The 21567-nt window shown below is 36.8% G+C and overlaps 1 protein-coding gene across 1 annotated transcript in view; it reads right to left on the reverse strand.

The window, feature by feature from the left end:
* ZNF804B (zinc finger protein 804B) overlaps positions 1-21567 on the reverse strand; it is a 626682-nt gene that overhangs the window by 228284 nt on the left and 376831 nt on the right. The window lies entirely within an intron of this gene.

Here is a 21567-nt window from a genome sequence, read left to right on the forward strand (position 1 = left end):
ATTCCTGCTAGAGGAGACTCATATATAATGAACTCATATTGAGTTTGCTACAGTGACTGTGAGGAAATTAAAGGCTTTTGAATGAGTTCATGTGCACTAAAACAGCTCTATTAAAGAACTTCATTCTGAAATTGCATTGCTTTTTGTATTCCATTAATGAATTTTAGATTGAACAAAAATGCTTAAAATAGAATGTATTCATTTCTGTCTGTGAGTGGCTCAATATAAATAATATTTGAAGCATTCTGATGAAACCCAGGAAAATGTATATGTATGTGCTTAAGTATATCTATTATCTTTATGTCTACATATAGACAGGTAGATATGGTATTTGATGTGGTGAATAACTTTGGAACTGCCTTGGTTTCTTTTGTCATTTTTCCCCCAGAGAATATCTGCTAATAAAATATATGTGTGTGAATAACTGGCTTAATTAATCTGAAGTTATTTAAATGGACATTGTTAGTTTCTACTTAGATTCTAGTCTTTAGGGATTCATGTTTTTTTGTTTGTTTGTTTGTTTTTAGTTTTTTGGAGAGGTTTTTGCTATAGGGTGTGTGTGCTTGCCAGAAAGACAGAGAGAGAGGAAGAGAGAGAGAGAGAGAATGAGAAATCACCCCTCAAGGGGGCTGGCCACGCCGCAATCTATTCTCCTCTTGGAATCTTGGGCATGCATGCACACGTGCTGGGTGTGAGTTTAAGCTACCAAGTCCGGCACTTGAACCACGATCGACTACATGGGAGTCCAGTGACATAGCCATTATGCCAACTGCTGGTCCCAATGGATTCACCTTTGTTTTAAGGTGAGCCAAGTGACCCATATCTAACGATCAAAGTATCTTCCAGGCTGAAGAAGATGCATATGCTTTTATGCAACAGTTCAAGGATCCGCATGAGGACATTCTTGCAGTTGGTCCATTTCCAACCTCATTGTCACCAGGTATTGTATCTAAGTTGCTTCTTCATTGCATCCCAGGCTTGACCCTTGTCTAATACATTTGCCTAATATTTCTAAAATAATAATTTGCCTTATTCTTGAAAGTGCACCCAGTTGAACTGATGTTTTATCTTTAAATCTCAGCTTAAACCCTGTATAATAGTTTCTCCCTTGTCTATATCTTTTAAGCCACAAATCATGGACAAGACTCTTGAACTCTTGTCCTCCAGGTCCCCCTCCCCCACAATTGCAACATTTTCACTGTGGTGGTTTGATACCCATGAGATCCACTATCTGCCTGAACTGCCAACTCCGTCAGCTGTCAGATGTCCGTACCATTTTTCTTTCATTGAACTGAACCTTCTCCCATCCTCTAGAGGTGGGCTATTTCTTACAGGATGCCAAGTCCCAAAGAGAAGGCTGATTTCAAATCAAGTCTTAACATGTAAGACACATGGATTTATAGTTCAAGATTTTTGGGAAACTACTTTTCGTCTTGTATTCTTTTTTCTCCCTCTTTTATCTTTTCTTTTTTTAAAAAAAATGTAGCAGTCATTGGGTCATCTTTTCAAACCAAGAGTTCTCGGTTTCAAGTTTTGATCTAGTTTTAGATGAGCAGCTCCACGAGTCTTAGCTCTGTGATCTCGCCCTCTGAGAGTGCCCTCAAAGATGGATTGGTACAGCCAAATGAGTCTTTTCATGAGATTCTTCATTTTTCTTAAACATAGCATTCTCCATCCTCTTCTAATATGAACATATATATTGCAAATATTAAAATGTATGTATTATTGTACTGAGATGTTATATTACACTTCTCAGTCAAGATTTCAGTTCAATTTGCTGGTTAAACCATCACAATTTAATTTTCAGTATGCAGTTTTCATCGTAGAATCACAGCCACAGTCTATTGCTTTATTCTTATGGCATTTTTGAACAGAGCACTCCAATTAGAAAAGACTTTCATGAAAATACAGGCTATTCACCAATAAATATCTCAGCCACCATTTTTCCTCACATGTTCCTGAGTGTGCTGATATAATTAAGCCATCTCACTTGAGAAAATGTGTCTGCTACAATTACTGTTTCACTATAAAGAAAGTTGATTAATCTATTTATGGTAAAAGGTTTTGAGGGATTGATTTAGTAATATTCATCATGATCAGATATAAAAGTACAGTGTGCATTGGCATTTTGGCAGGTGTCTGAGCTGGTAAACAAATACATGCCCACTAAATTGCTTATCTGGATGGTTTGAAATCTAAACTCATTGGTTCATCTTCTTCATCACAGTTTCACAAAACACAGGAAAGGCAAAGGAATTTTTGGATAGTATGAGGCGCATGTCATATAGGAAGGTAATGAAGTTTAAAGTGCTATAGTTTGGATAATAGTTTGTCCCACAAGGTTTCATGTGTTTGAATTTGTTTCTTATTGTAATGGCACTAGGAGGGGGTGAGACCTTTAAAAGGATAACCCACCTTCAATGGGAACAGGGACCTCCAACACACTGAGAGTGTAGGTAGGACAAATAGGAAGTTATAAAGTGTTTATTCTTTTATTTTCCCTCGCTCTCTCTCTTCCTATGTATGCCTACACTGGTCTGTTTCTCTCAGCTACGTTGTGACTTAGCACTCTAGGCTAGTCAGATGCTGGACTTTGAAGCCACTGGAATAGTGGTTTCCTTTAGGGATACCACAACCTCAGGCATTTATTATTAGTAACAAAATAATGGACTAATGCAGACTAAAATTTGAATCCAAAGCCTTTTAATAGCTGTGTAACATTAGCATTTTTCAAAAAATTATTCATTTTATTTATTATTATTGTTTAAAATTTGCTATAGGGCATGTGTGCTCACCAGAGAGAGAGAGAGAAAGAAGGAAAGTGATAAAGCAAGCCAGTAGTCAGGGCTACAAACCACAGTTGGCCATGCAGGAGTACAGTGTCTTAACCACCATACCACCTGCCAGCCCCACATTAGTAATGTTTTTAAACTACTATTCATCTAATTTCTTCATCAAAGAAAGTTACTATAATGCTTTTTGTCTTATATAGAATTTTTAGAAATAACATAGTGATTAAAATATGGGGCCAGCTCATGGCATGGTGATTAAGGCAGCTGGATCCTGTATGACACACATAGTTCAAGTCCCAGACTCTGCAGCTTGAAAAAAAAGAAAAATACATTGAGTGCTGCCCAAAAGCCTAAAAGGAGGGAGAAATGAAGAAGGGTTAGTGGTATGACCAGTACACCAATAGGTGTACTTTCTCACTTTCTGTCTTTCTCTGCCTCTCTTGCAAGTACACATACCCTATGGCTAAATGAAGGGGGAAAAAGAGGAAGAAACAATATGGGGGCGCAGCAGGTGGCATGGAGGTTAAGTCACTGGATCCCACATAACTAACTGCATTGTTCAAGTCCTGAACCCGGCAGCTTGAAAATCACAGTGGGTACATGTGCCTACATGGTCAAATGTCCAAGAAGAGTGGATGACAGGGGATTGTGGTGTGGCTATTCCCTCTGGGGGCTGATTTCCTACTTTCTCTCTCTCTCCTTCTCTCTGGTGAATACATACACCCTACAGCAAAATCTCAAAAACTAAAATAAATAAATAAATAAATAAGAAAGAAAAACTATGTTTTTTGTTGTTGTTGGAGAGGTTTATTTTTTTGCTATAGGGCATGTGCGCCTGCCAGAAAGACAGAGACAGAGAGACAGAAAGCAAAAAATCACCCCCCTGGGGGGATGGCCATGCCGCAATCCTTTCTCCTCCATTTTCCTCTCGGGATCTTGGGCACACACACACACACACACACACACACACACACACATATGCCCAGTGTGGGCTTAAGCCACCAGGGTCCAGAACTCAAACCACAGTCGACTACATAGGAGTTCAGCGACATAGCCATTACGCTAACTGCTGGTCCCGAAAAACTATGGATTTTGAAGGAGACGCTGTTGGTGTTGAAATCCAAACTCTTTCCTTTTCTTGTCTTCTTTTATTTATTTTTTTTATTTTTTATTTTTTTTAGATTTTTGCTATAGGGTGCGTGCACTCACTAAAGAGAAAAAGAGAGAGACAGCAAATCAGAAGGAGGCAAGAAATCATCCCAAGGGGCAATGGCCACACCACAATCCCTTCTTCTCTACTTTCCTCTTGGGGTTTTGGGCATGCATACACACACACACACACACACACACACACACACACGCACACCCCTTGTGTGAGTTTTAAACCAGGGTCCAGGACTTGAACAGTGGTCAACTACATAGGGGTCTAGCAATGTATCATTACACCATCTGCTGGTCCCTGGTCTCTGTTTCTTACTGTGCCTGACTTTAAACAATTATCTGCTTAGTCTCCTAATGTATAAAATCAAAATATTAGTTAGTCCTATCACTAAAGGTTTATTGTAAAGCATTGAACTAGATAATACAAGGAAACTTCAAAGAATTTGTAGAAAAATGGGACTCAGTTACAAAAATATTCGAAGTCCCCGAATAGTTTTTTTATTAAAAAAAACCCTATGTCCATGTCTAATCTAATGTACTGTAAGCATCAGCTATAATGAATACATTATTATATGGCTTTTTAATTATTCTTTTTCTAGTTTTTTTGTTTGTTTGTTTTTGTTGTTTTTTACTGCCAGTGTGTTTCCCAGAGAGAGAGAAAGAGACAAAGAGAGAAAATGAGAAGTTACCTTCCCCCCTGCCTCCCCAGGGAGGATGGCCACACCATAATTCTCTGCTTTCCTCTCAAGATTTTGGCATGCATGCACTCATGCCTGGTGTGATATTCAAGTCACCAGGTCTGAGACTCAAACTGTCATTGTCCATGTGGGAGTCCAGTTTCCCAACCACTTTGCCACTTGATGGCCCCTTTACTGGATCTTTTAAATGCTAAGAAAATAGAAGCTAAGTAAGCACAACCTCATCCAAATAGATAATTATACCAGCATCAGCAGTTTACAGGAAAAAAGTGGGTGGTATACTTGTAGTAAAGCAAAATGAATTTCCTGAAAGAAGGAAATGAAAGAAGATTCATTATAAAATAAATCAGACTTTGCATGTTTGTGGGATTTCTAACTCAATAAAACCTCTTACAAATTTAAGCAAATGAGACTATTTCTAGAGCAACATATCCAGTGTTCTTTTATAATTTTTATAATGTTTTGATACATATTCTATCTCCTTGGAAACAATGACATTATTGTATTTCTATTAAACTTTTGTTAGATTTTATGTGATAGCTTTTGTGATTTTCCATAACAACTTTCAAACCATACACTGATCAAACTGCTGATTCATTATTTTATTTAACAGATAGTCTCTAGCTTGGTTCTTTACTCCTAAATTATTTAATATGTGCCTTCATTTAAGTTGATTTGGTGCCTCTTGGCACTCTTACTCAAACCTTTCTCTCCTTGAATCAGATTTCATTGCCCTTCATTATTTTCTCTGCTTCCAATTCCAGCTTAATTTCCAGACTCAGAAGTTTTGTTTCAGTGCTTTCATCCATCTCATTTATGTATATTACAAACATCCATACTGCTAAAATTCATCTGTGATCCACACACAAGCAAATTCAGCCTTCAGGTGAAATGATTCAGTGAGTCACTGAAGCAGACTATGTGGTCCACTCGGAAACAGTCACAACAGTCCCCCAAAGTGCTTAAAAGGCAAGTGGAGAGGATTGCAGGGAGCAAGAGGAGGGGCCGTGGGCCTGGAGATGCAGCCGCACGATTCCCATTAATTTCAGTTGGACACTCAGCATGAACCCGAATACAGGATTTAGCCTGAAGCAATCTGTGAGGCTTTCAGAAAGTTCATTCTGCAACTGAAATGACTTTCATGATAAGCGGAGATTGAGGATCAGCAATGCTAGGGATGAAATCTAGGAAGAGAATAGTTGAATATTATAGATGTAAGGATGACCTGAGGACAGTGTCTACTGAGAAGGTCTGTAGCTCACCAAAGCATCAGTTTCATTGCATAATTTCAACTTCATTTCATTTTATATAGAAATAATTCTTTAGAAAGGGCCTATTGGCCAGCCATTTGCAATAAAAATAACTAAATAAACTTAGGAAAAGTAAGAATTATGCAAATGACTTTGAAGAGGAAGACAATAGAAAGCCTATGTTCAAAAATATTAAGGGGAAAGACAACCTCATTTTGTGAAGGGATACCAATAAGAGTAAGACATCTGTTTCTAAAATGCTATACTTATTGCTTTGAACTGAATTATGTTAAAAACAGGCTAGGAGAATTTATTTTGCATGCTGTGATGATATACAGTGATTGAATGTATTAAAAAATATTAAGGTAAAATTAAAATATGAAATAAATAAAAACAAAAAAATAGGAAGTGAGAAAATCACCCAGCCAAGGAACAATGTAGGTAGTAATGACTGCAAATATATGACCTCTCACAACACAATTAAAAAAATCATTTTTGAGTCAAAAGAAAGCACAAAATTCAGTCAAAGAAGGCTCTAAACAAGGCCATCAAAAAGCAGTATTTGATGAAAATCATGAGCTAACATCTGCCCAAAGATCACCTGTCCACTTGGTGTCTCTCCAGTCCTTCAACACTATTACCACATGGATGTTTCCTGCTTATCAAACTTTCTCTCAGCCCATTCTTCCCCAATGACACTGGGAATTTTTCAACTTACATTCTGTATCTGCACATATCACCAGACCTGCCATACTTCTTCCCAATGTTCAGTCTTGACATGCGTCTGGTCGAACCTTAGATTAATCCATTTCTCATTTGCTAAGGTATTGATTTTCAGACTGGGCTCCATAGAGATGGATTGTTGATGAGTCCTGCAGAGGAGTTCTAGGGAAGGAGCAAGGGTCTGACTACAAATATTTTAGTACCTATTTTTAAAGAGTTTAAAAATTTGGCAGGAAACAAGTATCGATGTTAATTGTCAGTTTTACATATATCATGATACTGGTTCAACAATGTAAATTTTTGGTAGTTGAAATTTTTAGAACTTTTTTTTCTCTTTTTTTTTTTGAGAGGTTTTTGCTATAGGGCACGTGTGCTCACCAGACAGACAGAGACAGAGACAGAAAGCGAGAAATCACCCCCCAAGGGGGATGGTCACACCACAATCCCTTCTCCTCCATTCTCTTCTTGGGATCTTGGGCATGCATGCACACGCACCCGGTGTGAGTTTAAGCCACCGGGTCTGGGACTCAAACCACAGTCGACTACAAGGGAGTCCAGTGACATAGCCATTACACTAACTGCTGGTCCCAAATTTTTAGAACTTTTAAAATATGTGAACTGAAGGACTGAGACTAGTATCTACAAATGTCTTTCTTTTTTTTTTCTTATTAAAATAAATATTTTAAACTTTATTTTTATATTTAACAACACTAATTAGGAGTTGGATTCATGGTAGCCACAATTAATTGAGTTTTAGGTTAAAATTTGGCTGCTAAAATGTCTTTCAATACATATCTTCTTTTCTATTATGTTTTCTTTCCTCCCAAATATATTTGACAGTACAGAATGCTAGTAAGGTCTTTGACTAAAATCTGCCTGTATGTATTTAAACATTACTATCTAAAGACTTGGGTTCAACTATAGCTAACAGTGGGTTGTCTATCCTTGGGTCTGAGCCCTGTGAACTAGGGTAAGATACCAATCAGTATCAGTATTGAAAGGGGCTGTTGTTCAACAACAATTCAAGTAATTTCTCAAAGCAACTCAGTTCCAAAAAAAATTGAGGTCATTTTGATTGAATGCCTAGGTCTTAAGCTAAAGAATGTTTTGATATCTGAACTACTAAATGACCAATCTTGGATAATGTAAGCCTTTGTAGATCCACTAAATAGCATTCTCTTCAGAGCGAAGTAACTCAGAGGCTCTTCAAACATGCCCATTGCTAGGCACACAAATTTTCAGATTATGCTCCCTTTCCTACTCCCCAAGAAGGAACATTTTCTTGACACAAAATAGAGTAAAATTAACAAATGTCTATCCCTAAGACAACCTTACAAACAGAACAGTATGTCCGTGTATTGGAGTATGTGTGTATACATACACACAAGAAATTTTTAGGGTAGTGGAACTACTCTGTCTGATACTGAAATGGTTGATATGTGAAACTTTCCATTTGTCTATTCTCATAGAACTTTAAAGCACAAAGAACAAGCTTGAATGTATACAAATTTTAAAAAATATAATTCATAAATTTGGGGATATCCCAGGATAACATACTGAATGTGATGAAATAATCTCACTTTATTATAAATTATGAAACAACTCCAGTGAGGAGAGTAGAGGAAAAGAGTGCTGACCTATGTAACTCCAGAAATAGGAGGAGTCCTCAAGACTAGAGCATAGGGTGTTCTCCATATAGCACTATACTCTAGTTGATGAAGTTGGTGTCCACAGATGTAAAGGTAACAGCTTTACAACAACTGTCGGCATATACTAGAGTTTAAACATTAAGCAAATGGTGAAAGATAGTTATAGACAATTTTCTGAGTGGAAGTTGTAGGACACATGTAAGTGAGGAAAAATAGCTAGAACAGTCCCTTGGTTAGAGTTTGAGATAACAGTATGAACATTTTAGTTTCATATAGATACAAATAGTCACATAGAGAAATGCTTATTACTGCATAAGGCCCAGAAGATGGTGTAGTGGTTGTGTTGGTGGATTCCCACATTGCCAACTACAGTTGAAGTCCCAGACTCAGTGCCTTAAAAATCATGCTGGGCATGTGTGCATGCCTGCCAAAGATCTCAGGAGGAGAATGAAAGAGAAGGGAATGTGGTGTGGCCATTGTCTCTATGGGGGGTGATTTCTCACATTCTCTCTTACTGTCTCTGTCTCTCTCCAGTGAGCACATGTATACAATGGCAAAAAACCTCTTATAAAAAATATTTATTGTTGTAACATATACATGCATTAGTATACAGTTACATCCTCTTGCTCTTTTAGCCAAAGGGTCTAGAAGCAATGACACCTCAGTGACAATGAATACACCCAGATCTTAGTTTCTAGTAATGATGTTCCAGTAAAAGAAACTAGGGGTCTTTGAAAGTATTTAAGACAAGCTGAACCATCTTGGAGTTCACCAAAGGAAGGATGTATTAAAAAAACAGCAGTGGCAATGATGGTAATATGTCAAAAGGACCCAGAAACCACCTGAAAGAGCCCTCAATAGCCAAAACTGGAATAATGTGAGCATAATAAATAAATATTAGTATATAGTCTCGAGTATATAATAAATACCCTAGCACTATTTCTGAATATTTGTGTTTTCCTAAAACTCATTATGCTGAAACCCTAAGTCTAAAGAGAGAGAGGAAATCCGGGAGTTAATCAGGTCATGAGGACTGGAATACTCATGACTGGGATCAGTCCTGTTCCAAGAGGACGTAGTTAGAAGGCACCATCTTTGAACCAGGAAGAACTCCCTTACCAGACAGCAAATCTGTTCATACTTTGATGTTAGGCTTCCCAGCCTCCAGAACAGAGAGTAACGAATGTTTTCAAGGGACTTATTTACAGTATTTGGTTATAACATCCCACGTGGATGAAAACACACAAGATGCATTTACTAATATAAACAAGTGACTGAATATATACATAAATGGGGAGAATAGAGAAATTTCCTGTGCATAAAACCACCACCGAATTTGTATAGATACTGCTGCCTTAAAGGGGGTAAAGCATGAGATCCTGAACATACCCATGTTGGTGGGGAAGAGGAAAGAAGAAAATGCCTACAATTCATTGCTTCACACCCCCCTGGGTGGAAACCCTGACCAGGGGGTCTATAGGAAGGCTTTAAATCCTTGCAGATGGTTTCAGTGGGGAGAAGAATGAACCATACAGGGAAAGTAACAAGATAAAGCATGCCTATCTGTGTTAAGTTTAGTCTATCTTTGAAAAACAAATTCAAAATCTCCAAGAATCAAATGCATATTTAACCTCTTTTGATTCTGACCAAGAACATAATATGTTTTCATTCTTTCCTTGTGTATGTTTTTAACTTGACTGAGACAAGTTGTTTCTTCTCTATTTTTACTGAGAAAAATATGTTTAAATTCTAGTGTTCACTGATAGCCCTGAAATTACTCTACTTGAGAAAATGAGGCAAATCTGGTAAGAGTATTATAAAATGATAAATTATTTACCTGTGTGGTAGAAATGATGTCTGTTACTCTCTAGTTGTTTCTGTTACTATTTTGGTTAGGTCTAACAGTTTTTAAAAAGGAAATTGTCTCTCCTTAAAATAATGTGTGATTTATATCTAATTTACATCTAAGACTTAATTTAAAAGATTTTAATTAGTTTTTTTCCTTAACAGCATTATCTTGAAGTGATTAGCATCCCTAAACTCATTAACTCCTACATATATTCCAGATTGTTAAAGCCAGTATATTATCCAATGATAAAAATATCATTAAATTGTTCTGATAAAAATGTAGATTTCAAAAGGAGAAAATGAAAATGATAATAAAAACTAGATTAAGCAATATGTAAGGTCAGGTCTTCCTTTATGTCCAAACTTGCCAATACATGTCCAAACTGTTAAAAATATGTTCTGGCCTAATTGTGATGAATCTTTTATTTTAAATCACAAGTGTGATCTCTTAGCATGCTTGTATTTTAGTCTGTATGATTCTGTCTTTGTTTTTTAATTGCTTTTTAAATGTGTCCAGTCTCTTTATGCTTTGTGATACTTTTATATGTGTATTTGTGTGTGTGTATACATGTATGTTTGCCTTCAACCTACCAAAACAAGTGAAAAAAAAACCTTTAAAGACCAGAATGATATCTTCAAAATTATGAAGAGGAAAAGAATAAGAGAAAACCTTTTAAAAACTATATATTTGTGTTACTGTGGGCTAAGTAGCCCCCAAAACTCGAATTACTAGCTAGGTAATTATCTTCTAAGTAAAGCAGACAATCAGTAATGCTGAATTTTATAGTTCCTATCTTTAAGTCTAATAATCACCACCAGGCTACTGCATATGAAGAAACAGTCAAGAGGCTGACAAGTGGCATGGTGGTTAAAGGCGCTGGACTCCCACATGTCCGACCACGGTTCAAGTCTCTGACCTGGTGGCTTGCTTTTTCACTTCCTCTCTCTGTGTCTCTCTGATCAAACTAGAAAATAATAATGATGATAATAATAAATAAAGTTAAATAAAATAATTCTTTTTAAAAAACAGAACAGTCAAGAAACTAAAGCTATACATATATGCAATATTTTAGTTTAAATTTAATTTATCAAATACGTATTGATTGTTTTTCCTGTGCTAAATATTGTACTCTTTACTTACGAGAGAAAAAGAAACTACTCTTATCCTGAAACCATGTCTCAAGTCTTTGTCATTCTCTCTGATACTTTTCATCTCTTCTTACATTCTTTTCCAATATTTGTAATTTTTTTTCTTATTTATTCAGTCCACAAATGTTTACTGAACATCTGTTACATGCCAGTAAACCTTCTATGAACTGAAGTGAACAAACAAGACAAATATTTAGTCCATTTAAGGTTTTATCTTCTATTTAAATATTGAAGTTCTGGGGACCAGCAGATAGCATAATGGCTTTGTCGTTGTACTCTGATGTAGTCAACCACAGTTCGAGTCCCAGACCCAGTGGCTTAAACTTATACCAGGCGCATGTGCATGCATGCCCAAGATCCCAAGAGAAGAGGAAGGGATTGCGGCATGGCCATCCCCCCTCAGGGGTGATTTCTTGCTTTCTGTCTCTCCATCTCTCTCTCTCTGTCTTTCTGGTGAATGCACGTGCCCTATAGCAAAAATCTCTCCAAAAAAATACATAAATAAATACTGACATTCTGAAAAGTCCAGTAAATGTAACATAAATGTTATTAGTCATCTATTACTCATTAATGACAATAAAAAGAGAAAGCCTAGTACATGTTCAAAACTCACAATATCCTTTATGCTTAATTTCCTGTTGTGTTTCACAATTTTAATGGCCAGATCTACTTGTTTTACTTTCTATAAATTTAACAACTGCTTTTAAAATCTGAGAAAGTATCCTAGTTTTCAAACATTTGTTTTGAAACAATTTAAATACACAGATCCCAAGACTTTTCACCTTATATTTCTTGTAGCACAGCCTAAAATCCACTCTCTATCAATGTTGTCTATGGACTATTAGTACGATTCTATCAGAATCAGTACCTTAACTGTCTTTAAAAAGCACTTACAGAAAATACATCTGCATGTTCAAAATGCACTTGCCACCTGCACATTTGCAAGTAGTATCAAATTAAAATAACATTGGCCTGAGAATGAATTGAATTTCATTTAAATTTTATTTGAATTTTTAAATGATAATATATGTAGATGTTTTATTTGATGGTGTTTCTGCCTTTGTGATCAGTGAGTGTGTGTGTATGTGTATTGATATGTGTGTGTACACAAAAGAAAGAGAATTTTCCCAAGTTCTTATGAGGTATTTTAAAATAAAAATACTTGATTTAGATTACCACTCATTTCTGCTTTAGAGGAAGCTACTCAGAAACTTTTAGACAGAATTTGATGTCGTAGAATAATATAGATAAAAATGTTGTATAATTAAATGCAAGATTCTGTAATATATATATATATATATATATATTTCTTTTTTTTGGAGAAATTTTCGCGGCCGTTCGCTCGCCCGACAGACAGCGAGAGACATTTTAAGCCACCAGGTCTGGGACACGAACCGCGGTTGACTATGTGGGAGTCCAGCGACATAGCCATTACGCTAACTGCTGGTTCCCTGTAATATATCTATTTTTTCATAGCAATGAAAAAAGTTTCAGAAAATCTAGCTCTCTCTAATTAGGCACAGTGCATTCATAGGTAACACATATAACACAGTGAAATGTCACGTCTTGTTACATCAAGAGGATAGAATTTTTTTTCTTTCTTTTGAAAGAGATTTTTGATACAGAGCACATGTTCTCATCAGAGACACAGAAAGAGACAGAGACAGAAAGTGAGAAATTACCCCCACAGTGGGGATGACAACACACAATCCCAAGTCACCAAGTCCAGGACTTGAACCATAGTCGATCATGTGGGAGACCAGCAATGTAACCACTATGCCATCTACTGACCCCGAGGATAGAAACTTTTAACACTATAGAATTCTTGTTTAAGTATTAGTACTCAGCCAAGTTTATTATATACAATAAAATACCAATTAAAGGAAATAAAGGAAAAATTGCGAAGGCCACTGTAATCTTCGTAAGAATCACAGTGCGTTTGAGTTCAGATACTGGACTTTAGCCTTTCCTAGATTCCCTAGAAGAAACTAGGGGGCAAAGCTTATGCCCTCACACTTTAACCAGAAGTACAAGGAAGAAGAAGTAAAGGGGAATAAAGTTGAGGAAGATGTTCTGCAAATATAAAGGAAAACGTGGCTGAGTTGACCCTAGTCCTGTAACAGACTGTTTGGTCTCATCAGACATCTTCAGAGAGGCATTTTGTAGTTACTGCATCTTTAAAAAATCTAACTAGGCAAAGAAGAAAGAAGAAACTATCTTCTTGTTACCATCTTCTATTGTTCAAGTTCCCCCCAAAAAAACTATTAAGCCCCAGTACGTCCAGGTTGTATGGAACTGGTTTGAAGCAACATGGGTGCCCAGAAGTGGGAGGTATGAGGCACTTGCAGGGCTTTGCTTCCAAACAAGAGAAACATTAGAGGCAGAAGCTGTGACTCGTTTCAGAAGCAGTAGAAGGTATCACAGGGTCGCTCTGGCCACAGAGCAATGCACATTCAAGGGCCTATGGTGACGCACATGCAAATCCAGTCTACAGCATATGGAATTTTCACCTGTAGGCCTATCTCAGAATGCTTTTATTTTTGCTATTTTTGAAAGTTAGCTAAAAATTATTTCCAAAAGTAAGCCAAAAGAAAGCATAAATAAATAATATTGTAAAATATTTTTAAGTGACTATCTCACAGTCTAGATCTTTCAGTGGTTCCAGATCTTTTCTATTTATGTCTGGTCTTTATTTTCCAGGTTTTCATGGATGGGTATTTCTTTGTCATTTCCCTTTTAGTTTTATTTGATGGTCTGATCTTGATATGTTCCCATCTATTTGGCCTTATTTCTTATCCTTTAACAGATACAACCATTAAAATACAGCATACCAGAGAATCAGCACAGAATAAAAGAATTAAAACTATTATTATTATTACTTTGCTATAGGGTACGTGCACTAGCCAGAAAGGCAGAGAGAAAGACAGAGAGAGAAAAAGTAAGAAATCATCCCCCCCCCAGAGGGGATGGCCACACCATAATCCCTTCTTCTCCATTCTCCTCTTGGGATCTTGAGCACATATGCACATGCACCCAGCATAAGTTTAAGTAACTGGGTCCAGGACTCGAACCACGGTCGACTATGTAAGAGTCAAGTGACATAGACATTACTCCAACTGTTGGTCCTAAGAATGAAAATTCTTGAGTTGGTCTGACTAGGTTTAAAAGCTGCCTCAAACTGTTAGAAACTACGTGATCCTGGGTAAATTATTTTATTTGTTTCTAAAACCAAATATGCCTATCTTAAAGAGTTGTGGTAGAAACTTTATATAGATATATATGGATTAGAAAAGGGCTATTAAAATTTTATTCAGACACTTTTATTGCCACAGATTTTTTTGCTTTATTTTTAATTTTTATATTTTATTTATTTATTTATTTATTTATTTATTGGAGAGGTTTCGCTATAGGGCGCGTGCGCTTGCCAGACAGACAGAGAGAGACATAGAGACAGAAAGCAAGAAATCACCCCCGAGAGGGGATGATCACGCCACAATCTCTTCTTCTCCATTCTCCTCTCGGGATCTTGGGCACGCACGCACACGCACCCGGCGTGAGTTTTAAGCCACTGGGTCTAGGACGCGAACCGAGGTCGACTACGTGGGAGTCCAGTGACATAGCCATTACGCTAACTGCTGGTCCCGATTTTTATATTTTATTTTAAAAAAATTTCCCAGATGGTATGTGTACTCACCAGAGTAAGAGAGAGAGAGAAAAGGAAAAGGCACCCCCCAACCATGGGATCATGGTCACACCACAATCCCTTCTCTTCCATTTCTCTATTCTTTCAGATCTTGGGGCATACATGCACCTAGCATATTTTTCAAGCCTCCTGGGCTGAGATTTAAACTGCACAGTTGATCATGTGGGATCCAGCTCTCTTAACCACCAAGCTACAGAGCCTGCTTGTTTATATTTTTAAAGTGGATGTATTTCTGTCTTCCACAAGCAAGAGACACAAAGAGAGACAGACACTCTCAACAGGGTCTTCACATCACAATCCACTCCCAGTTCAACCAGTCCTCAATCATGGGCATGCATGTGCATATACCCTTTGTGTTCAAGGGAGGTCTCCAGTTATAAACCCAGAGTCTCCCCATGTAGGTTAGCCTCCAAAAGATTTGTGCTACCACTGTGCTGCTGTCAAAGCCCTGTCAAAGATTTTTTAATTGAACACAGTCATTTTCTCCATTCTCTCTTATAATTCAGGTATGGTCAAGAAGAGAGCACTCTGCCTAGCATACAATATATATTTCTTGTGGACACAAGAAAAAGAAAGCAATGAAAGATGAAGGAAAAAGAAAAATATAAAAGTGAAACAAATCACATAATTGTGTGCATCACATAGAAGACAAACCTAAATGAAACACTGGAGAATGAATGCCTTCTGCCAAGTGATGCCAGAGTTTTCTTCTTTTTTAAAGAGAGGTTTTTGCTATAGGGCGTGTGCATTCACCAGAGAGACAGAGAGGCAGAAAGCGAGAAATCACCTCCCCCCCCAGGGGAGATGGCCATGCTGCAATCTCTTCTTCTCCATTCTCCTCTCAGGATTTTGGGCACACATGCACACACACCTGGCATGAGTTTCAAGCAACCAGGTCCATGACTTGAACCATGGTCAGCCATGTGGGATTCCAACGACATAACCACCATGCCATCTGCTGGTAAAGATGGTTCCACATTTTGACAAAATTTTAATTGTCTAATATTTAAAGTTCAGTAGACACTAATGTAGAGAATCAAATATATGATTTTGTGGTGAATCTATGAATAAAAAATGTTTAAGCGTATATCAGAACTATTAAAATGAGGAACATATTTGCATCTTAAAATAATTTGACTACTTTTTGTATATTGATATTGTGTTTACTTTTTGTTAATTTTAACATTAATTTGTTTTCTCTACCTAATTACTCAAATGATTTGAGGTGATTTTTGGAATTTGAATGTTTATATCAAATACACTTACTGCTTAAAATTAGATCCATTTTTATAGTGAGAATATTTACAATAATTGAAGTTAGTGTCAATACCATTTTGGTGCAACTGCAATTTAATGCAAATCCAGTCTACAGCATATGGAATTTTCACCTGTAGGCCTATCTCAGAATGCTTTTATTTTTGCTATTTTTGAAAGTTAGCTAAAAATTATTTCCAAAAGTAAGCCAAAAGAAAGCATAAATAAATAATATTGTAAAATATTTTTAAGTGACTATCTCACAGTCTAGATCTTTCAGTGGTTCCAGATCTTTTCTATTTATGTCTGGTCTTTATTTTCCAGGTTTTCATGGATGGGTATTTCTTTGTCATTTCCCTTTTAGTTTTATTTGATGGTCTGATCTTGATATGTTCCCATCTATTTGGCCTTATTTCTTATCCTTTAACAGATACAACCATTAAAATACAGCATACCAGAGAATCAGCACAGAATAAAAGAATTAAAACTATTATTATTATTACTTTGCTATAGGGTACGTGCACTAGCCAGAAAGGCAGAGAGAAAGACAGAGAGAGAAAAAGTAAGAAATCATCCCCCCCCCAGAGGGGATGGCCACACCATAATCCCTTCTTCTCCATTCTCCTCTTGGGATCTTGAGCACATATGCACATGCACCCAGCATAAGTTTAAGTAACTGGGTCCAGGACTCGAACCACGGTCGACTATGTAAGAGTCAAGTGACATAGACATTACTCCAACTGTTGGTCCTAAGAATGAAAATTCTTGAGTTGGTCTGACTAGGTTTAAAAGCTGCCTCAAACTGTTAGAAACTACGTGATCCTGGGTAAATTATTTTATTTGTTTCTAAAACCAAATATGCCTATCTTAAAGAGTTGTGGTAGAAACTTTATATAGATATATATGGATTAGAAAAGGGCTATTAAAATTTTATTCAGACACTTTTATTGCCACAGATTTTTTTGCTTTATTTTTAATTTTTATATTTTATTTATTTATTTATTTATTGGAGAGGTTTCGCTATAGGGCGCGTGCGCTTGCCAGACAGACAGAGAGAGACATAGAGACAGAAAGCAAGAAATCACACCCGAGAGGGGATGACCACGCCACAATCTCTTCTTCTCCATTCTCCTCTCGGGATCTTGGGCACGCACGCACACGCACCCGGCGTGAGTTTTAAGCCACTGGGTCTAGGACGCGAACCGAGGTCGACTACGTGGGAGTCCAGTGACATAGCCATTACGCTAACTGCTGGTCCCGATTTTTATATTTTATTTTAAAAAAATTTCCCAGATGGTATGTGTACTCACCAGAGTAAGAGAGAGAGAGAAAAGGAAAAGGCACCCCCCAACCATGGGATCATGGTCACACCACAATCCCTTCTCTTCCATTTCTCTATTCTTTCAGATCTTGGGGCATACATGCACCTAGCATATTTTTCAAGCCTCCTGGGCTGAGATTTAAACTGCACAGTTGATCATGTGGGATCCAGCTCTCTTAACCACCAAGCTACAGAGCCTGCTTGTTTATATTTTTAAAGTGGATGTATTTCTGTCTTCCACAAGCAAGAGACACAAAGAGAGACAGACACTCTCAACAGGGTCTTCACATCACAATCCACTCCCAGTTCAACCAGTCCTCAATCATGGGCATGCATGTGCATATACCCTTTGTGTTCAAGGGAGGTCTCCAGTTATAAACCCAGAGTCTCCCCATGTAGGTTAGCCTCCAAAAGATTTGTGCTACCACTGTGCTGCTGTCAAAGCCCTGTCAAAGATTTTTTAATTGAACACAGTCATTTTCTCCATTCTCTCTTATAATTCAGGTATGGTCAAGAAGAGAGCACTCTGCCTAGCATACAATATATATTTCTTGTGGACACAAGAAAAAGAAAGCAATGAAAGATGAAGGAAAAAGAAAAATATAAAAGTGAAACAAATCACATAATTGTGTGCATCACATAGAAGACAAACCTAAATGAAACACTGGAGAATGAATGCCTTCTGCCAAGTGATGCCAGAGTTTTCTTCTTTTTTAAAGAGAGGTTTTTGCTATAGGGCGTGTGCATTCACCAGAGAGACAGAGAGGCAGAAAGCGAGAAATCACCTCCCCCCCCAGGGGAGATGGCCATGCTGCAATCTCTTCTTCTCCATTCTCCTCTCAGGATTTTGGGCACACATGCACACACACCTGGCATGAGTTTCAAGCAACCAGGTCCATGACTTGAACCATGGTCAGCCATGTGGGATTCCAACGACATAACCACCATGCCATCTGCTGGTAAAGATGGTTCCACATTTTGACAAAATTTTAATTGTCTAATATTTAAAGTTCAGTAGACACTAATGTAGAGAATCAAATATATGATTTTGTGGTGAATCTATGAATAAAAAATGTTTAAGCGTATATCAGAACTATTAAAATGAGGAACATATTTGCATCTTAAAATAATTTGACTACTTTTTGTATATTGATATTGTGTTTACTTTTTGTTAATTTTAACATTAATTTGTTTTCTCTACCTAATTACTCAAATGATTTGAGGTGATTTTTGGAATTTGAATGTTTATATCAAATACACTTACTGCTTAAAATTAGATCCATTTTTATAGTGAGAATATTTACAATAATTGAAGTTAGTGTCAATACCATTTTGGTGCAACTGCAATTTAAATAAGGCCAAATCAAGAATCAAAAATTATCAATGTTTTTCTTACTCATCTTTTTTTTTTTATTTTTTGGTAGAGATTTTTACCTTAGGGTACATTTGCTTGCCAGAGAGGAGAGAGAGAGAAACAGAGACAGTGAGAGGGAAAGTGACAAATCACCCCACAGGGGGGTGGCCGTGTCATAGTCTCTTCTCCTCTATTCTCCTCCCAGGATCTTGGGCACATCAGCACATGCATCTGGCGTGAGTTTGAAGTTACTGAGTCTGGGACACCAACCGTTATCTGCCAAGTGGCAGGCTAGCATAACTGCTATGCCATCTGTTGGCCCCTCTCTTATTCATTTTTATACATATTCTTTAAAACTTTTAGTTGCATAGCCGAAAATAAAATCCATAGGAACCTCTGAGAACAAATCACCTTTGCTTTGCCCTTTCACTGTTGAATTCTAAAAAATCGTTGATGATTCAATATATACTTATTTTTATTTTTTAATTTTGTCAGAGTACACATGTGATAGCCATAGAAAGAGAGAGGAGAGAGAGAGAAAGAGAGAGACAGGGAGGAAGAGAGAGAGAGAGAGAGATATGGAAAGTGAATGGGAAAGCACCCTCCATGGAGAATGGTCCCTTCTACATTTTTCCCTTCTTTTGGGATTTTGGGCACTCACATTTGTGCCCAGAGTGTTTCAAGTCATCAGTTTGTGGACTCAAACTGTGCAGTCAGTCATGTGGGATTTATCTACTTTAACCACCATGCCATGGGCTGGCCCCCTTGTATACTTCCAAAATAAAGCATAACTACTATCAACTATGCACAATATAATATATTGCTAAATGTTGAAGAAGATGAATTTATCTGCCTATATCCATAATTTGATAATTACACATTGCACAAAACTATACTGTACCCCACATAAATAAACAAAACAATAGTCACTAGCAATGTTTTAAAGAAGAAACAGGAATTCACAGTCTTAAGAAAGAAATGAAAATCAATAAATACAAAGAGTTCTTTGAAAATTGTACTTCCTTTTACTTTTGAAAAATCTATATGGTGAACAAGAAAAAATAATTGTCATGGATTGAATTTTATATAAAGACACATTTCTATTATAGCTATATTGCCTAATTATTTACATATAAGCTTCTAGACAGAATTAACTTGTATAAAAGCCATCTACTAGATCTTACTTTAACAAACTTTACAAAGACATCCCATAAAGTTTTGCCCATTGTAATTCTACAATCTGTTATGTGGTTCAGTATCACATATCTTTTGACAGATATGATTATTAACTGATTCAATTGTATTTTCAACTAAGGACAGTTTTACTCCAGCTTATAAAATGCAAAAAACAAAGATCAGATATTCTGTCTTATTGCCTCCTCTGAAATTTTTATTCTTTTACATTTTTAACAGTTGTTCTTGCATCCATAAATTATTCCCACTAACCAGACATCTTGATAGGCATAATTCAGTAGTTTGACTGTACCTTGTAAAAGGTGTTTGTTAAGTGCACCAGCTCTCAAGGAGATGTGCATTTGTATGTAAACAATCATAATCATATTTAGGGGAGCATATGCAAGGTAAAAAAAATGTTCTCTTACAGAATAAATGATAACTGAACCTTACATTCCTGCACCATAAAATGAGTAAGAAACCATTTTTACAAATTCACTCTCACGCTATCACTAGATCCTAGAAAGACTTACAAATATTTTTGTCAGTACCTGAATCATGTCTTAGGAAACTGCACAGTGAAAGCTGACTGCTTATAAATTTAAAAAAAAAAATTAAATCACAGCAGGAAAGCAGAACAGGAAATGATAACAGACTCCTAACTGCCTCACCAACTATCTCATACTTAGTCAGTAGATTAAGTCATGGAAGATTAAAGCAGAAGCTTGCCCAGGGCATGTAAAAAAATACTAAATACTTGATTTGCAAAAATGTAAAGTGTAAAAGAGGAAAAATGGGTTGGAAAAGCAATCATGTTTAAAAAGTCCCTGAAGGATCTAAATATCACTCTATTATTATATTTTTGAGGGATTGCCATCATTTGAAGATAGCCTATTAAATCTATCAGAAAAACCGACAGGAGGGCAATTCAATGATAAGCCATTCTAATGAAATGCAGACAAAGATTAAAAAGAATTAAAAGTGACAAGTAAATTCCATTAGAGAACAGCCTTTAACTACTGTAACAGAAGACGATTACTTACCTTGTCAATTAACAGCTGTGTGCCTCCTTTGCACACAGACAAAAGATCCTGCAAAGTGCAACGGACACACTTGTAATGCATATGGAATGTGGTCATTTGAGTAGCACATGGAGTATTCATGCTACCAAGTGAAACATCCAAGCATCATTGCTTCCACCAAGTCCACAATTAATTATGCTTCAGTGGGTTAACATTCACTCTTGCAGGATAAACAGAGCAGATTTGGGAAGTAATTAAAAGCCAGGAAATAATTGTACTTCGATTCATCAACTCCAAGAACATTTCTCAACAACTAGCAAAGCTCTACTTTGAGGAAGGGGGTGTTTCCTGCCCAAAACGATTCAGCAACTTTGACTAGATATCCAGGAGAAACAACAAATGAGACTCCCTCTTTAGAGTTCTATAAAACTAAAAATTAAATCATTTCTTGTGGCAATTTATTATAAATC

Source organism: Tupaia chinensis, unplaced genomic scaffold (genome assembly GCF_000334495.1).
Source record: "Tupaia chinensis unplaced genomic scaffold, TupChi_1.0 Scaffold148587_1, whole genome shotgun sequence".
NCBI lineage: Eukaryota > Metazoa > Chordata > Mammalia > Scandentia > Tupaiidae > Tupaia > Tupaia belangeri.